The sequence below is a fragment of the Eriocheir sinensis genome, chromosome 54 (genome assembly GCF_024679095.1).
Source record: "Eriocheir sinensis breed Jianghai 21 chromosome 54, ASM2467909v1, whole genome shotgun sequence".
Classification (NCBI taxonomy): Eukaryota; Metazoa; Arthropoda; class Malacostraca; order Decapoda; family Varunidae; genus Eriocheir; species Eriocheir sinensis.
The window spans coordinates 7,905,691-7,925,251 of record NC_066562.1 but is presented as its reverse complement, the minus strand read 5'-3'; positions in this window follow the sequence as shown (position 1 = coordinate 7,925,251).

The following is a 19,561-nucleotide window of genomic DNA, read 5'->3' as shown; positions in this document are numbered from 1 at the left end:
AAACAGGGAAAAGAGGAAACGGGGAAGGAAAGAGTGGAGCAATGAACATAACAGAACTGGAAGGTGGAAACTATTTTAGGAATGAAACAGGGAAAGGAGGAAACGGGGAGGAAAGAGTAGAGCAATGAACATAACAGAACTGGAAGGAGGAAACTATTAGAGGAATGAAACAGGGAAAGGAGGAAACGGGGAAGGAAAGAGTGTAGCATTTAACATAACAGAACTGGAAGGCGAAAACTATTTTAGGAATGAAACAGGGAAAGAAGGAAACGGGAAGGGGAAGAGTGGAGCAATGAACATAACAGAACTGGAAGGTGGAAACTATTTTAGGAATGAAACAGAGAAAGAAGGAAACGGGGAAGGAAAGAGTGGAGCATTGAACATAACAGAACTGGAAGGAGGAAACTATTAAGAGGAATGAAACAGGGAAAGGAGGAAACGGGAAGGAAAGAGTGTAGCATTGAACATAACAGAACTGGAAGGAGGAAACTATTAAGAGGAATGAAACAGGGAAAGAAGGAAACGGGGAGGGGAAGAGTGGAGTTAAGAGAGAGTGTAGCGATGGACATAACACAAAACAAAGTGAATATTAACAAAGAAGAACACTTAAGCAAATAAAAACAATACAACCATAAGAAAGAGGAATGAAAGAGGGAAAGGAGGAAAGGGGAAGGGAAGAGGGGAGTTAAGAGAGAGTGTAGCGATGGACATACCACAAAACAAAGTGAATATTAACAAAGAAGAACACTTAAGAAAATAAAAACAATACAACCATAAGAAAGAGGAATGAAAGAGGAACAGGAGGAAAGGGGAAGGGAAGAGGGGAGTTAAGACAGAGTGTACAATAAACATAACACAAAACAAAGTGAATATTAACAAAGAAGAACACTTAAGCAAATAAAAACAACTCACCCATCAAAAGAAAAAAGAAAACAAGCAAGTCAACACGTTACAAATGAAAGCAAAGAAAACAGTACAAAACAACAAGAAAGCGAATACGTAACAAAGAAAAAAACAACACATAAGAAATAGCATAAGAAATAACAAGACAAAGAACACAACAAACAAAACAGAAAATAGAAACAAACAAAAACAAAACAAAACAAACGCACAAACCAACCATCACAACACAACGCAGCTCACACACAGTACACAAACAACACACACACACACACACACACACACACACACACACACAAGACAAACAACACATATTCAGGCCGGGGCAAAAGGTAAAGTTATCTAGAGTCCCATTAACAGAGACAGATGGGGTGAGACAGACAGACAGATGGCCGGGAGGGTGAGGGGAGGGGTGACCTAGAGGGGAGACCAGGTGGGGTGACTAAGTGAGGGGAGGACCAGGTAAGGGGAGAGAAAACACAGGGGAGAGGAGACCAGGCGGGGTGACTAAGTGAGAGGAGGACCAGGTGAGGAGAGAACCAGGTAAGGGGAAAGGAAAACTAGGGGAGAGCAGACCAGGTGAACGGTAGACCAAGTGAAGAGAGAAGACCAGGTGGGATAACTAGGTGAGGGTAGGAACAGGTGAGGAGAGAACCAGGTAAGAAGAGGAACAGGGGACAGAAAAAACAAGGGAGAGGAGACCAGGTGAACGGGAAGACCAGGTGAACGTGAGACCAGGTGAAAGCGAGACCAGGTGGAGAGGAAAGACCGGGTGAAGGAGACCAGGTGAGAGGAGGAGGAGGAGGAGGAGCAAGATGGAGTGACGCAATCATAAAAACCTGCTTGCCCTGACTGCGGCGGACGGACACGAATGGAGATGAGTGAGGAAAGTTGAGAGGGAGATTTTTTTATATAAGTGAACAAGCTACCAAGAAGAAGAAGAGGAAGAAGAGTGTTAATGAATAGATAAGGAGAGGTGTTAACAGACGGGTCACAGCTACCTCTCTCTCCCAGTCACCTGTCAAACCACCTACCTGTCTGCCTTTTCCTACCCTTCAATTTTTTATAAGTGAACAAGGTACCCACAAGAAGAGGAAGAAGAGTGGTAGTGAATAGATAAGGAGAGGTATTAACAGACGGTTCCCTGCTACCTCTATCCCCCTGTCCCCTGTCAAATCACCTACCTGTCTGCTTTTTCCTACCATTCAATTTCAACTTATAATCTTCCTCTGCTTCATCCTCTCCTTCTCTCTCCCTCTCCCTCTCTCTCTCCGTTATTTCTTACTCTCTCTATCACACACACACACACACACACACACACACACACACACACACACAACACCTCTCTCGCCACTCCCACGCTCGAATTCCAACTCTCCTTGTCTCTTGCTGGCGCCCACACCCTGCCAGCCTCCCCCGCCTCGTCACCCTCCCTTGCCTTCCCACTCAGCCTCCCTGTTATGCATTGCTCGCTCCATCTCCGCCCTGCAAGCCTACCTATGTCACCTGTCTCGGCATTTGTCACACACCTGGGCTCGTGCGACGCTGAAATTGGCCTTGTTTATTACCTACGTGTGTGTGTGTGGGGGGGGGGGGGGGACGGGGGGAGGGTGTGTGTGTGTGTGTGTGTGTGTGTGTGTGTGTGTGTGTGTGTGTGTGTGTGTGTGTGTGTCTACTTGTCTGTCTATCTGTCTATTTCTGTACTTTTTTGTCTGTCTGTCTGTCTATCTATGTGCTTGTCTGTCTATCTGTCTCTATTTCTGTCTTTTCTGTCTGTCTGTCTGTCTACGTCCTTGTCTGTCTATCTGTCTCTATTTCTGTCTTTTCTGTCTGTCTGTCTATCTATCTATGTGCTTGTCTGTCTATCTGTCTCTATTTCCGTCTGTCTGTCTGTCTATGTGCTTGTCTGTCTATCTGTCTCTATTTCTGTCTGTCTGTCTGTCTATGTGCTTGTCTGTCTATCTGTCTCTATTTGTCTCTTTTGTCTGTCTGTCTGTCTATCTGTCTCTATTTGTCTCTTTTGTCTGTCTGTCTGTCTCTATCTGCTTGTCTGTCTGTCTCTCTGTGCGTCATATCCGGCATTAAAGGGACTGATCTTACTGGTGGGATTACTCTGAATGCACAACTCGCTGTCACCTGGATGAGTGAATGTTATGCGGCCGTGAATATAATATGTAAATGAATGGAAGGCGGCGTTGGTCTGGGGGCGTAGGCTGAATGGTGATGTGCATATGATAGCCTTGTGTCAGCCGGGTCCCACCTTTCAAATCCGGGCTGACGATTCAATGCTTTCAGATTATTGAGTTTGGTAAGCTCATTATATTGCTGGTGGATATGATGAATACTTGGCTTACTAACTATGTGCTTAACTAACTAATGAACTTACTGATGAACTAACTGAATGTCTCACTAACTTATTAACTAACTGACCTACCTACTTACTGACTGCCTGACTCGCCCATTACCAAACGCACACACACACACACACACACACACACACACACACACACACACACACACACACACGCACACAGACGTAACTTTAACATGAAAATAAGCAAACGCAGAACAAACAACATAAAACATTTTCTGTCACAACTGTACGAAAACAAAACTGAAAAACAACCCGAGAGAGAGAGAGAGAGAGAGAGAGAGAGAGAGAGAGAGAGAGAGAGAGAGAGAGAGAGAGAGAGAGAGAGAGAGTTTGTTTGTGTGTGTGTGTGTGTGTGTGTGTGTGTGTGTGTGTGTGTGTTTACATAACGAAATGAGAACAGAAAGAGGAAACGGTAAACAATTTTGAAGAGAGCAAACAAGAAAAGAATATTTGTGGGTAAGAAGACATTTTGAAAAGGAACAACACTAACGAAACGGAAAAGACATGGAATAATGAAATTCTAAAATGATAGATAAACACATTAATTAAAAAAAAGACTGATAAAAACAGACAAAAACTTCAAGCAAAACACACACACTACAAAACACGCACGATAAAAGCACATGAGCAAGACAAAAAAAATAACGAAAGACTCATTAAGAAGTAAAAAAGAAGAAAATAAAAAGAAAGCGTAAAATAGGAAACAAAGAAGACAAAACAGTTAATAAAGAGATCACAGAAGACAAGAACACACACACACACACACAAACACACTCACAAACAGAGAAGCAAGACAGAAACTTTTGAGGGTAAACTCGTGCAAAAGAGAAAACGAAGGGCAGTGAAGGCGGGCGGGCGGGCGGGCGGGAGGCGGAGGAAGGGAAGGGAGGCGGGAGCGTCGACCCAAACGTTTGCCACGACACCCAACGACTCCAACGACCACCGCGGCTTTTGTTCAGGTGACTCTTTATTGACTACAGCGGGGCCAGGTGATGAGGGGAGGGAGGGGAAGGGGGGAGAGGAGAGGGGATGAGGGGAAAGAGGAGAGAGAGAATTTTCGGTGTTTTGTTTTGTCTATTTTGTTACTTTTTTGTTTTTATTCTTTTTCTTCTTCATTTTTTTGTTTGTTTTTTCTTAGGGAGGGGAGGGAGGGGAGTGGATGAGGGAAAGAGGGGAGAGAGAATTTTCGGTGTTTTTTATTTTGTCTGTTTTGTTACTTTTTTTGTTTTTATTCCATTTTCTTCATTTTTCTTTTGTTTCTTTCTTCTTCTATTTCTTCTTTTTTCTTATTGTTTTTTTGTTCCTGTTCTTCTTTTTGTCATTATTATCATTATCTGCTTTCTCCCCCGCCTCTTCTCCCCTTCTTCTTCTTCTTCACCTTCTTCTTCTTAACCTTCCTCCTCCTCCTCCTTCACCATCACCGTCATCAAAATTTCCCTCGCGGCTTCATCAGAATTTTCCTGTTTTGTAATTTTTTCCTGACAACGGATCATGCTGAGAGACCGTTGAGGAGGTGAGAGCGAGAAGGAGAGCGAGAGAGAGAGAGAGAGAGAGAGAGAGAGAGAGAGAGAGAGAGAGAGAGAGAGAGAGAGAGGTGTAAGGAGCTATACTGTGAAAACCCAATTAATGAGTTCCGAGACACAGACACACACACACACACACACAACAAGAAAAATATATCTGCCGCTGATCTTCTTACTTAGAGGCGGAGCTTCTAAACATAAAAAAAGGGAAAGTATGAGAGTAAATAACAGACAGAAAGTGAAAAAAAATAAAGCTAATATGGAATCAAAATATGTACTAAAAAGACTGAAAATAAAAAAATAAGGAAAAATAATGAAGAAATAAAAACATATATATGAAAAAAGTATACAAAATAAATGGAAACTATGAAAATAATAATAACCAAACAGACACACAACAGAAAAATTAATATATGGAAAAAAAAATATGTATACTGAAAAAAGTCGAATGATATAAAGTCTGCCCCCGCGCGTTAAAACCTTTGGAATCAAGGGAATAACGAACGTACATATAGACGGGTTTGCCCCTTGGCCTTCCAGCGCTGTGAAATATATTTGTTGGGATATGGGTGGTGGTGGTGGTGGTGGTGGTGGTAGGGAAGATAGGGGTGGTAATGTAGTGGTGGTGGTGGTAGTAGTAGTAGTAGTAGTAGTAGTAGTAGTAGTAGTAGTAGTTGTTTTTGTTGTTGTTGTTGTTGTTGTTGTTGTTGTTGTTGTTGTAGGAGGTCAAGCGGTAAAGCAAAAAATAGATTAAATGTCAAACGTTAAGGCAATTATCCTGTTACGCTTGTTGTTGTTGTTGTTGTTGTTGCTGCTGCTGCAGTCACAACAACAACAACAACAACAACAACAACAAAAAGAGGACCACCATGACCATCAACTACAACAATATACAAGGGAAATAAATCAAGAAACAACAACAATAATAATAATAATAATAATAATAATAATAATAATAATAATAATAATAATAATAATAATTTAACAAGCGTTGAGGAAAGACGAACAGCCTCCCCAAAACATATGAAAAGTAAAAAACACACGAAAAGTTAATACACACAAACAAATAAACAAGTAAACAAGCAAACAACCCCCCCAAATAACCTACCCCCTCCCTCCACACACACAAACACACAAACAAACATGCATCTCCCCCAAAAATAAGCTCCCACCTCCTCCCACAGCACATACACACACACACACAAACACACAAACAAACATAAATTACGTCCAGAAATGCCCTCTAACCCATTCTCCTAGCACATACACACACAAAAACACACAAACACACGCACAACCCATCAAGAAACACCCTCCCACCTTCCCCCTACACATACACAAACACACACACACAAACAAACATCCCATCCCCACAAACACCCTACCATCCCCCCCCCCCCCTGCACACACACACACACACGCACAAACACACACAAACAAACATACACCCCCCCCCCCAGAAATACCCTCCCATCCCCTCCCACAGCACATACACACGCACACACAAACAAACATACACCACCCACCCACAAACACCCCTACCCGTCCCACCCCACACATACAGATCATCTCCCCGCCGTTTTTCATAACTTTTCATCGCAAACTCTGCCAAAAACGTGACTCGGGAGCGGCCTACAGACCCACCCTGTGTATACATAATATCACACGGGGCTTTAAACACCAATAAAACACGGTAATATAAAAAGGGTAATAAAAAAACACGATATATATTACGGATAAAATAGATACACACACAAAAAAAAACTCATATATTCGGAGCTGATTTGTGTGCGTGTGTGTGTGAGAGAGAGAGAGAGAGAGAGAGAGAGAGAGAGAGAGGAAGGATGAAAGTGACATAACCACACACACTTTTTTTAGGCCTAATTCTCGTGTAGAGTGAATATGTAGAGTGTGGAGGAGGAGGAGGAGGAGGAGGAGGAGGAGGAGGAGAGAAATTTATGAGGCGAGCAGGAGAGAGAGAGAGAGAGAGAGAGAGAGAGAGAGAGAGAGAGAGAGATCGGGGGCAGGGGGGGGTTGAAGTAAAGGGAAAGGGAGAATAAGAGAAAAAAAGTAATGGAGGGGAGAGAGAGAGAGAGAGAGAGAGAGAGAGAGAGAGAGAGAGAGAGAGAGAGAGAGAGAGAGAGAGAGAGAGAGAGAGAGAAATTGCCTCAACAGCACTACAAAGTCTGCCCTAAAATTATTAATATAGAAAACCGTTTGGGGGGAATTTCAGAGCCGGGGAGACGGTGGTATTTTATTGCCATATTTACTTTTTTTACTTTTACTTACTTTATCATTTATTTATTTACTTTACTTCACTACTATTTATTTATTTATTTCAAAGCTAAGGCGACGGTGTTAGTTTCCCCCTTTAATTCCTTTTTTTTACTTATAATTTACTTCATTTTATTATATTCTACTTACTTACTTTATCTACTTTACTTCTTTTATTTATTTATTTATTTTAAAGCTAAGGCGACGGTGTTTGTTTGTTTTCTTTTACTTACTTGTCTTCTTATAAATTGCTCCACTTTATCATCTTTTACTTATTTACTTTTATTAACTTTACTTCATTTACTTTTTTTTTTGTTAGTCACGGTCTAGTGATTCAAGTTCCCCAGAGAGAAAGGTCAAAGTTCAGTCGACCTTTTTATTTCGCCTTGATTTTATTTGTGTTGGAAAGGTCAGCTTTATATGATTTGTATTTAATGACTTCTACTTTAAAATACTTCTCTTGTGCTTTTAAATACGTCTCCTCTACTCTATAATAACTGTACTCTACTCTAAAATACTTATCTTTTACTTTACCATACTTCTACTACTCTACTCTAAAATATATGTACTCTATAACACTTCTTTACAATACTTCTACTTTACTCTACTCTAAAATACTTCTACTCTATTCTAAAATACTTCTTCTTTACTTCACAATACTTCTACTCTACTCTAAAATACTTCTTTACTTTATACTACTTCTACTCTCCTCTAAAACCACTTCTCTAAAATGCGTAACCAAACTAATTCCAAGCAATACATAATCAGATATCTTAATACCCCTCTATTCTACTCTAAAACACTCCTCTACTCTCTAATTCTTCTACTCCTCTTTAAAACACTAATTTCTATTCTGCTTTAAAAATAATTCCACTAACATACGTACGAAATCAACTATCCTACAACACTTATTCTCTACTCTAAAACACTCATCTACTCTTCTCTAAAAACATTTAATTCTACTCTACTTTAAAATACTTTCGCTCTGACACACACACGTAGCCCATCACATTCAAAACAGCAAAACACAATCAATAACATTCTAAGGACCTTTCGAAGCAGTATATCTCAGCTTCTCGTCCCAAACTTCAACTATAAGGTACACACGCAATCCCTTCTCCTTTGACAGCCGCTCCAAGGATTTGCCACACGCGTGAGTCTTTGTATCAGGAGACTCAACAAGCTCTCCACGTAACAGGTATGAGAGAGAGAGAGAGAGAGAGAGAGAGAGAGAGAGAGAGAGAGAGAGAGAGAGAGAGAGAGAGAGAGAGAGAGAGAGAGAGAGAGAGTTTTCCTGTATCGACGTGTATCAACAAGCCTTAGCACACAATAGCTCAAAAACGTACGTCTACGCCAGGAAAAATACGGTCCCGGGTTTGAGTTTTACGGTTCACGACCTAAGACTTAAAAAAAGGGATTGTAACCGTAACCCCCCCGTTTAGAAATCAGTCCAGTGAAATATTGTAGAGATCGTTGGTGTTGCAATCTGTAGTACAAAGAAACCAACGTCTGCGCCAGAGAAATACTATGACAAGGCTATAGGTTTTAGAAAGAGAATGTGTCTGTAGCACAACGCCTAAGTCACCCAAGGAAGGTATTTTATAGAGATTTTTGGTGCCGGGATCTGTAGTACAAAGAAACCAATGTCTGCGCCAGAGAAATACTATGACAAGGCTATAGGTTTTAGAAAGAGAATGTGTCTGTAGCACAACGCCTAAGTCACCCAAGGAAGGTATTTTATAGAGATTTTTGGTGCCGGGATCTGTAGCACAAAGAAACCAATGTCTGCACCAGAGAAATACTATGACAAGGCTTTAGGTTTTGGAAAGGGAATATGTCTGTAACACAACGCCTAAGAGTCACCAAGGGAAAGTATTTTATAGAGCTCGTTAGTGTTGGGATCTGTAGCACAAAGCAGCAATATCCATCATCTGCGCCAGAGAAATATCAGGGCAAGGATTTAGGTTTTAGAAGGGAATATGTCTGTAACACAACGCCTAAGAGTCACCCAAGGAAGGTATTTTATAGAGCTCGTTAGTGTTGGGATCTGTAGCACAAAGAAACAATATCCAACGTCTGCGCCAGAGAAATACCACGGCAAGGCTTTAGGTTTTGGAAAGGGAATATGTCACAAAGCAGCAATATCCATCATCTGCGCCAGAGAAATATCAGGGCAAGGATTTAGGTTTTAGAAGGGAATATGTCTGTAGCAAAACGCTTAACAGTCAGCAAGGGAAAATATTTTATAGAAATCGTTGGTGTTGGGATCTGTAGCACAAAGCAGCAATATCCAACGTCTGCTGGAGAGAAATATATATCAGGGCGCGAGTTTAGGAGTTATATCTCAGAATCTATTGGTTAAGAAAGGGAATATGTCCTTAGCACAACGCTTAAGAGTCAGCCAAGGAAAGTATTTTATAGACATCTTTGGTGTTGGGTCTGTAGCACAAAGAAACAAAATCCAACGTCTGCTACAGAGAAATATCAGAGTACGGGTTTAGGATTTATATCTCAGAATGTATTGGTTAAGAAAGGGAATGTATTTGTGAGGCAACGGTTAGGAGGAGTCAGTCAAGCGAAATACTACGTGGAAATCTTTGCTATTGGGGTCTATGGCACAAAGGACCGTCTGTAGCATTACTTTTTACTTCGTACTTGTCATAACTTTTATATAACTTGGATCACATAACGTTTTAGCATTGCAATCTATAGGACACAAAGAAGGAAATATATCAGGTACTTAGTCCGTTAAACAATACTTGGATTTCTTTGGTACTGGAATCTATATCACATTTTTTTTTATCATTTTTAGCATTTTTTAGTGTTAGTTTCTCCCTTTACTTACTATTTTTATTTTTTACTTTTAATTCACATACGTACAGGGAAATATATAAGTTTCTCTGGCTATCGACACAAGGAAGGACATAGAGCAGTTACTCAGTCCGTTAAACAATACATAGATTTCTTTGGGACTGGAATCTATATCACCAATTGTTTTAGTATTGCAAACTATAGGACGTCACACATACATCAGGTACTCAGTCCGTTAACAATACATAGAGTTCCTTGGTACTGGAATCTATATCATCTATTTTTATAGCACTGCAATCTATGACTCAAGGAAGGAAATACATCAGGTACTCAGTCCGTTAACAATACACAGAGTTCCTTGGTACTGGAATCTATATCACCTATTTTTATAGCACTGCAATCTGTGACACAAGCAAAGAAATACATCAGGTACTCAGTCCGTTAACAATACACAGAGTTCCTTGGTACTGGAATCTATATCACCTATTTTTTAGCATTGCAATCTATGGGACACAAGGAAGAATATAGATCAGGTACTCACGCCGTTAACAATACACAGAGTTCCTTGGTACTGGAATCTATATCACCTATTTTTTAGCATTGCAATCTATGGGACACAAGGAAGGATATAGATCAGGTACTCACGCCGTTAACAATACACAGAGTACCTTGGTATTGGAATCTATATCGCAGAGGATCATATACAGCATTACTCTCAACCACAGCAACAAGAGCAGGCGTAACTTTCTGCCGCTGTGATTTATGGGAGGCAAGAAATAAAAGGTAACGGCTGACCTTCCTGGAAATTATGATGTAGATCTTTAATGTTATAAGCTATGGCCCGAGTGACCCTTTGTGTAGCAGTTCGTGTCCTCAGGAACTGCCATAAGATTCGCATCTTTTTAGTATTGCGATATCTAGGTTATATTTCCTTTTTTTAGTTTTATCTACTCTATTATTGATCTATTTACTTACTTTACTTAACTTCTATTTATTTATGTATTTCAAAGCTAAGGCCACGGTGCTATGTTTTTTTTTTTTTTTTACAACAAAGGAGACGGCTCAAGGGCAACGAAAAGAGTGTAGAAAAAAAAGCCCGCTACTCCCCGCTCCCTGTACTTACTTATTTTACTCTTAATTTACATACTGGGACATTATATCAGTTTCTCCGGCTATTGAACTTAAGAGAACATCAGGACACCTCTCCTCCCGAAATTGGCCTCTCTTTCGGCCGCTCCTCTGAACTCTTTTTTAATGGAGCAGTGACTAGCGATTGTTTTTTTCATTAATTTTTTTTCCCTTGAGCTGTTTTCTTTGCAGTACATAAAAAATAAATCTTAGGAATAATCATCTATATTTTCGTTACACTAGCGGGCTTTTTTTCATTATTGTTTTATTCTTTTTTTTTTTTGCCCTTGAGCTGTTTTAAATCTTAGGAATAATCATCTATATTTTCGTTACACTAGCGGGCTTTTTTTCATTATTGTTTTATTCTTTTTTTTTTTTGCCCTTGAGCTGTTTTCTATGCAGTACATAAAAAATAAATCTTAGGAATAATCATCCATATTTTCGTTACACTAGCGGGCTTTTTTTCATTATTGTTTTCTTTTTTTTTTTTTTGCCCTTGAGCTGTTTTCTTTGCAGTACATAAAAAATAAATCTTAGGAATAACAATCTATATTTTCGTTACACTAGCGGGCTTTTTTTCATTATTGTTTTTTTTTTGTTTTTTTGCCTTTGAGCTGTTTTCTTTGCAGTACATAAAAAATTAATCTTAGGAATAACAATCTATATTTTCGTTACACTAGCGGGCTTTTTTTCATTATTGTTTTTTTTTTTGTTTTTGTTTTTTGCCCTTGAGCTGTTTTCTTTGCAGTACATAAAAAATAAATCTTAGGAATAATCATCAATATTTTCATTACACTTCACATTCATCACACAGTTGCTAGATAAATTATTACAGCGAACCTTTGGACATTACGACTGGAAGATTTATGAAGAAGAACGTTGTAATTAATCTGCCATTTCTAAGAAGCACCTTGTTATTAGTTTGCGAGAAATACTCTTGGGGGGAGATTGATTATTGCGCCCATGTATCAGATTAAATTACTTTCATTTTGTCTTCAACTATCAATTTATATATCTATGCATCAAGGTATTTATGTATGTATGTATGTATGTATGTACGAGTATAAATGTGTGTATCTATCTATCTGTATATCTATCAACCTATCTACCTATCCATCCATCTATCTGTCTGTCTATGCATCTATCTGTCTATCTGTCTATCTATCTATCTATCAATCTACCTACCTAATCTACTTGTATGGGTTTTATAAGATCATCTACAACAAATACCTCCTGAGACGCTTCATGCAACCCCTCTCTCTCTCTCTCTCTCTCTCTCTCTCTCTCTCTCTCTCTCTCTCTCTCTCTCTCTCTCTCTCTCTCTCTCTCTCTCTCTCTCTCTCTCCCCCCCACCCCCCCGTCATGTATCAATTTCGCCCGCTGTCTTTTTTTTCTCTTATTTTCTCCTCTCAGCGCCGCGTCCTTTACCCCCCTTCAGGCTCAGTGTTCTTTTCTAAGTCTCTCAACTCCCTGCGTAAGCTTTGTTAAGAAGGGACGGCGTAAATTGCTTTTATCTTCGCTCCTAAATTCGGTTAAAAAGGGACGCTGTAATCTCCCCAAGCTCTCCTTTCTAAGAGTGCTTATTAAGATGTTATCGGAGGCGCCTGTGAGTGGTTTTATTTTTGGCTTTTGGCGAAGACTTTTAAGGGAGGGGCTTGTGAGTGAGTTTGTTTACTTATTATTTTGGTTATTAGATATTTTTTTCCTTTATTTTTTCTTTATTTTCATTATTATTATCGTTATTGTTAGTTTTTTTTTACCTTCATTATCATTTTTATTTTCATTATTATTATTATCATTTTTATTATAATTATCAGTTATTAGTTTTTCATTACCTTCATTTTCACCTTTATTTTCATTATTATTATTATCATTTTTTTAAAACTTGTTATTAGTTTGTTTACCTTTACTACTCTATCATTACTAGTAGTATTTCAGGTTCTATTACTACTATTATTATCATTATTTTTGTTATTATTATATTTGGATTCATAAAAGAAAATGTGTTTAGTTATCAAAATTCTGTATATAACATTTTTCCATTCTAATTTTGCTTTTACATACAGATGGTGGAAAGAATTGCTGCTTTTATTATTATTATTATTATTATTATTATTAGTAGTAGTAGTAGTAGTAGTAGTAGTAGTAGTAGTAGTAGTAGTAGTAGTAGTAGTAGTAGTAGTAGTAGTAGTAGTTGTTGTTGTTGTTATTGCAGTAGTAGTATCATTTTAAATTATCTGTATTACTGTTATTCTATTTTTATTTCAGCAGTAATGAAATGACACAATTAATATATATTCTTCTTTTTTTCTTTAACTTAAAATGTGTTGCAAAATGTTGGAAATTGTCAGTGACCCAAATTATGCACTGAATATTGTTTTTAAATAAGCAATATGTTATTTTTTTATATTTTTTTTCATCAAAGTAAACTCATAATCTCTCTCTCTCTCTCTCTCTCTCTCTCTCTCTCTCTCTCTCTCTCTCTCTCTCTCTCTCTCTCTCTCTCTCTCTCTCTCTCTCTCTCTCTCTCTCTCTCTCTCTCTCTCATTTTTACTAGCTTCATTTTTCATCCCAAAGTTACGTATTTTATCTCCTTTTTTCCACTTGAGGTTTGCATTAAGGACTTTTTTTTCTTCCCTTCCACATAAAGTTAAATCATTTTCCTTTTACTCGTGTGTGTGTGTGTGTGTGTGTGTGTGTGTGTGTGTGTGTGTGTGTGTATCGGGTTATCGTTCAGAAGCTCAATACACCGTAATTGAATTTTTCGCTAACCGCCAACTTTTTTTTTCAACGTTACCAGAAAATGTTCCGTTAATCGCTATATAATGTGACTTTCTCTCTCTCTCTCTCTCTCTCTCTCTCTCTCTCTCTCTTCTACCTGTGTGCGTATGGAGAGAGAGAGAGAGAGAGAGAGGGAAAAGAGACAGACAGAGAAACACGAGTATTAACTAAGATAAAAAGAAACAAAGAAAGTAAAGCAAATATCACTAAAAGAATGAACAAATAAATAAAGAAAAAAAGAAATCAACACAAAAATGACAACGCAGAGTAAAAAAAAAAAGTTAATTCATCTGACAGAAAAAAATGAGAAATAAAATGAGGGAAAAAAAATCTGACACTCGCGAAAAAAAAAAAAGATAAAATGTCAGGGCAAAAATTCACTTAGCGTCGAGAGAGAGAGAGAGAGTCAGTCATTCAGTCAGCCGGTCCACAACTCCGACAAAATAAAAATCGAAATAAAATTGTTACACGAAAAATTAAAATCTGATGGGGTCCGGCGAGGCGAAAAACCTGAAAAGGTAAAAAAAAAAACGAAAAAAAAAAAAAAACCCTGGCCTGAAGCGTCGACGGAATGTAGTGACGTAATGGTCCGTGTGTGTGTGTGTGTGTGTGTGTGTGTGTGTGTGTGTGTGTGTGTGTGTGTGTGTGTGTGTGTGTGTGTGTGTGTGTGTGTGTGTGAGTTAGAGAGAGAGAGAGAGAGAGAGAGAGAGATTCACTTTTTACCTGCCGCTCTTTCTCTCTCTCCTTCTCTCCCTTTACACACACACACACACACACACACACACACGCACACAATACATATAACAATTTTCTCGTCTTGTTTGTGAGATAATTAATAACTTTTGCTCTCTCTCTCTCTCTCTCTCTCTCTCTCTCTCTCTCTCTCTCTCTCTCTCTCTCTGAACTCTTTTTTCTTCTTATAGGATTTTCTTTTCTTAATCGCTCTTTCTGATCTTTAACAATCTTGCTTCTTATTTTCGATTCTATTCGTTCATTTTTTCTGTACACTTTATCATCTATTTCACTTTCTTTTACATTTCAATTCCGCTTCATGTTCTATTCTCTTTCATTTCCTATCCACATGTTCTTGCTTTTTTATTTTCCATTTATTCACTCGGTCTGTGTATGTGTTTGGTCGGGTAGCATTTATACTCATTAACATTTCTGTCTCTCTGCTTAGTCTTTCTCTCTTTTTGGTCTCTCTCTCTCTCTCTCTCTCTCTCTCTCTCTCTCTCTCTCTCTCTCTCTCTCTCTCTCTCTCTCTCTCTCTTACTAGTCTTCTTTGCAATGAATTTAATCTTGTGTTTCGCATTCACGTTTATATTTGTAAGTCTGCATGTTCCTCGTGTTGCCTCTCGTGTTTACTATGTATTTTCAACTGCACCTTAGCGATGTTCTGTTCTGCCCTTATTCTGTATTTTCTGAGTCATGGTAATGTGCTGCTTGACTCATCCCTATTACCTCCTTAAGCTAGTATTTCCTCTTTCGTGTTCGCATTGCAAGTTGTGTTTTAGCTTCTTTTTTTTTTTTTGTCTGATAAGTGTTGCTTTTCACTGCAACTTGCTTATCTAAAACTACCATACTTAAATCTTGCTTATTTCCTCCTTCCGTTCTCATTTTTTTTATTCGTGGTTCTATTTCAAAGTGTGTTTAGCTTTCCCCTGTGTCTGGTATATACTTGTTTTAATGCAGTTGACTTACTTAATATAGTCTACCTTGCCCAAATCGTGCTTTTTTTTCCCCTTCATTTATCATTATTTTTTCTATCTCAATATGTGTTTAGCTTTCCCTTTCATCTTGTATATACTTGTTCTAATGCATCTTCTTTACTTATTAATATTACTCTTGCCTTTAGTCATAATTTAACATACGTCTTAACTCACTTCCAACTTATTCCAGTTTATCTTGTTCCACTTAAGAGAAACGGGTAAAGAAAAACTAATACACCATAAATAAATCACAAAACTGCACAACATCAAACGAACCCAATCGACCTCAAAATGCCGATAAGAAAAAACATAATGATACAAAGATATATAAAGTCAAATATTAAAACTCATCACCACTCATTCATTGCTAGCACACACACACACACACACACACACACACGCCGACACATGAATATTACATGTAATTTATCACGCTCGTCACTACAAAGTCTAATGATTGGGCAGGACACGCTGGCTGCACAAATTACATCCATTTTTCATTCAAGGACCCGCTTCTTGTTCCCTCTGTGGCTTCCCTCCCCCTTCCCTTACCCCTCTCTTTTACCCGCTGAGGTGTGAGTGTGTATAACGTGAGACAAAGGTAAGTTAAGGTACAGAAAAGGAAGAATCAGAACATAAAGGAAGTAACAGTAGGAAAACATAAATAATAAGTAAGAATATTAAAGAAGTAAGAATACAGGTAAGGAAACACAGGTAAGTAACATTAGTAAAGACACAGAAATATCAAGGAAAATATATATGATGATGGAAAATGCAAAGCACATTAACAGCTGACTCTCTTCTTCAAGTACTTTTAACTCCACCGCAGCGTTGGCTTGCTTCTTATTATTTAGCTTTCCTTCTATTCGAGCTCATCCCTATCTTGAATTTCCTGACTCCAATACTTTAATCCAGCCATGGTGTTGCCTATGTTATTGTCTTTTATCGTTACTCTCATGCTAACTGCACTTATAAGCCTCCCTACTGCATATTTCGCGGCTAATGAATGGCTAACAGACGAAGAGCGTGCTGCGGGAGGAGCATTACTCAAGCAGAGATGTGGAAAACTCTACGGATGCACCCAGCCACATTTACATTGCTGGACGGCTTTCGCGAGGGACGGCTGTATTTTTCTTTCTCATTTTCTTTGCATATAATTAGTTTTCTTGTTTTCCTGGTTTTGTTTGTTTTCCCTTACATGTATTTAGTTTTTCATTTTCTTGTTTACATATTCATTTTCGTCGTCAATAATATGTCTATATCTACCGTTTTTCTTTTAAATGTTTTGCTCACTCTCACCAATAACTCCTTTCCTCATTTTCCCTTTTTTCTCTGTATTAAATTCGCGTTCTGCAGTAGCCGGCTTACATTCACTTATTCATTTATTTATTTCCACGAGTATTTTATTTGTTTATTTATCAATTTCCGCAGCAGGATTACGCTGGCGCTCCAATTTCTTTTTCGAATATGATGTATTTTTTTTATATAAGGCTTTATCAATAGGTTCCTCGCAATGGACTTCCCTTTTATCTTTTTTCAGGGTAGTTTTTTTTTTTTTTTTTTTTGGCAAGGGAATATACGAGTCTGGTTTCCTTTTATGGATCATAGGAATACTTTTAGATCAGTTCTTTTTTTTATTTGTTTACTGGAATGTTCCAAGTCACTTATTCTTTTTTTAACTTTTCTATTTCTTTTTCTTCTTTTCTTGTTTCACTGGACTGTTTTGATTTATTTAGTTTTCTTCTTCTACTTTTCTTATTTTTTCTTCTTTCTTTTATTTTTCTTCTTTTCTTGTTTTACTGGACTGTTTTGATTTTTTTTTTCTTTTCTTTTCTTATTTCCTCTTTTCTAGTCTTTTTTTTCTTTCTTTCTTCTAGTTTTTTTGTTGTTTGTTCACGTATTTTTTTTTTTAGTTTTTTCTTCTTTATCCTTTTCTTCATCCTTTTATCTAGTTTTATTTTTGTTATTCGTTTCTTTGTTGTGGCCTCTGACCTTTCCTTTCTTCTTTTTCTTCTCTTCTGCTTTCCTCCTTTTTCATCTTCCTTTCCTTCCTCCTCAATCTTGACGGCTTTTTCTTGTATTGCTTCCTTCACTAAAAGACATTTCAAATCTATTCACATATTCATAAATTTGATTCCGGAGAGAGAGAGAGAGAGAGAAGCGTACAACCTTTCCTTCCTCCTTCCTTTCACGAAGTTTCTGATATCATGTTATTTGTCTCCCATACCGAACAAACATATAGAGAGAGTTCATTATCATGTTATTCCGTTCCTATATTCAGCATCAGTGTTTGTATGTGTATATGTATGTATGTATGTATGTATGTATGTATATGTTGTTTTTTACAGGAAAGGAAACAGCACAGGAGTAACAAAGAAAAAGTGGAAAAAAAAACGCTAATCGCTGCTCCTATAAATATCAAAAGTAAAGACTGGCCAAAAGAGACGTCAATTGTATATATGTATGTATGTATATAGGTAGGTATGTAGGTATGTAGGTATGAATATGTATGTGGCATAACTTTATTGCAAAACTTCTCGGTCGTTCAGAGCGTCACTGTTGAATCAGAAAAGTTGTGATAACCGCTCAAAACACTATATATTTCAGTGCTCGACCTGATTCGTTATACCGTAAAGGATATAGATAGAAACAGGCAAATAAATAGACAAGTATAGATAGATAGATAAATAGATAGATAGGGCTTTTTTCTACGCTTTTTTATGCCCTTGAGCTGTTTCCTTTCCAGTAACAAAAAAAAAAGGTATAGGAAATTTTATATAGATAGATAGATGGATGGATAATTTGATAACAGATGAATAGATAAACAGATAAAGAGATATATACATTGATACTAAGATCAGGAAATATATTTAAAGGTTGAATATCTCATCTTATAAACGTTTGGCCATGATCAGTAGTCTCAGGAAATCCCAAAACACACACAGACGCCAGTACAATTGCAGACACACACACACACACACAGACACACACACACATCAACACAGAACAACAGCACTACATCACAAACAGACACCTGAGATTCCACGTGAAAGACTGGGCGGATGAGTGAATGGAAGACTGAAAGAGTGGGGGTGAGTGAGTGAGGGGGAGTGAGTGAGTCTGTGAGTGTATGAGTGAAAAAGTTAGTGAGAGGAATTGACTGACTGAGGAAAGGAGTGAGTGAGTGAGTCATTGAGTGTGAGTGAGTGAGTGAGTGCGTGGGTGACTTCTTCTTCTACTGTGGATGTACCCTGCCTGGTCGATCTTCTTCAATAGGTTCTTATATATATTTGAAGCAACTCCCGGCAGATCACACACACACACACACACACACACACACACACACAGCAGCGCCAAAACTTCTCGATAGTAGCAAAGTTGAGGATTCTGAACCGTGGGATCAAAGTTTAGGCTGGCTAGTTATGTAAAGGAGACAGAGAGAGAGAGAGAGAGAGAGAGAGATAAGAAGGATAAAAGAGCAATATATATGTACTTGGTCTTGGTATTTCTTTGTGTAGTGGATGAAGAGAAGAGAGGAAGAAGGATGTAAGGGGCGAGATAAAAAAAATAATACGATATAGAAAGATAAGGAATAAAAAAATAGATAAAAATGCTGATGATGTTTTTTTTTATATAATTGTGATAGATGCGCATTGAAAAGGAAAGATATTGAATAAGAAGAAGAATGTCTCTCAATATCAATTTGTGTAACTATTTTATTTTTTCTTGTACCATTCCCTTCTACCTCCCTGATTTTCTCTCCCTTTTATCTCATTTTCTCCCTGCTTTTCTCGCTGCTTTTCTCTCCCTGTTTTTGCTCTCCCTTGTACCATTTCGTTCTACCTCCCTGATTTTCTCTCCCTTTTATCTCATTTTTCTTCACATTATCTCCATTTCTCCTCCTTTTATCTTCTTTTATCCCTGCTTTTCTTTCCCTTTATCCTCCTTTTCTCCTTTTCTCATTGCTTTTCTCTCCCTTTTCTCTACCTGTTTTTCTCCTCCTTATCTCCATTTCTCCTTTTTCTCTCCTTTTCTCCCTGCTTCTCTATCCCTTTTCTCCC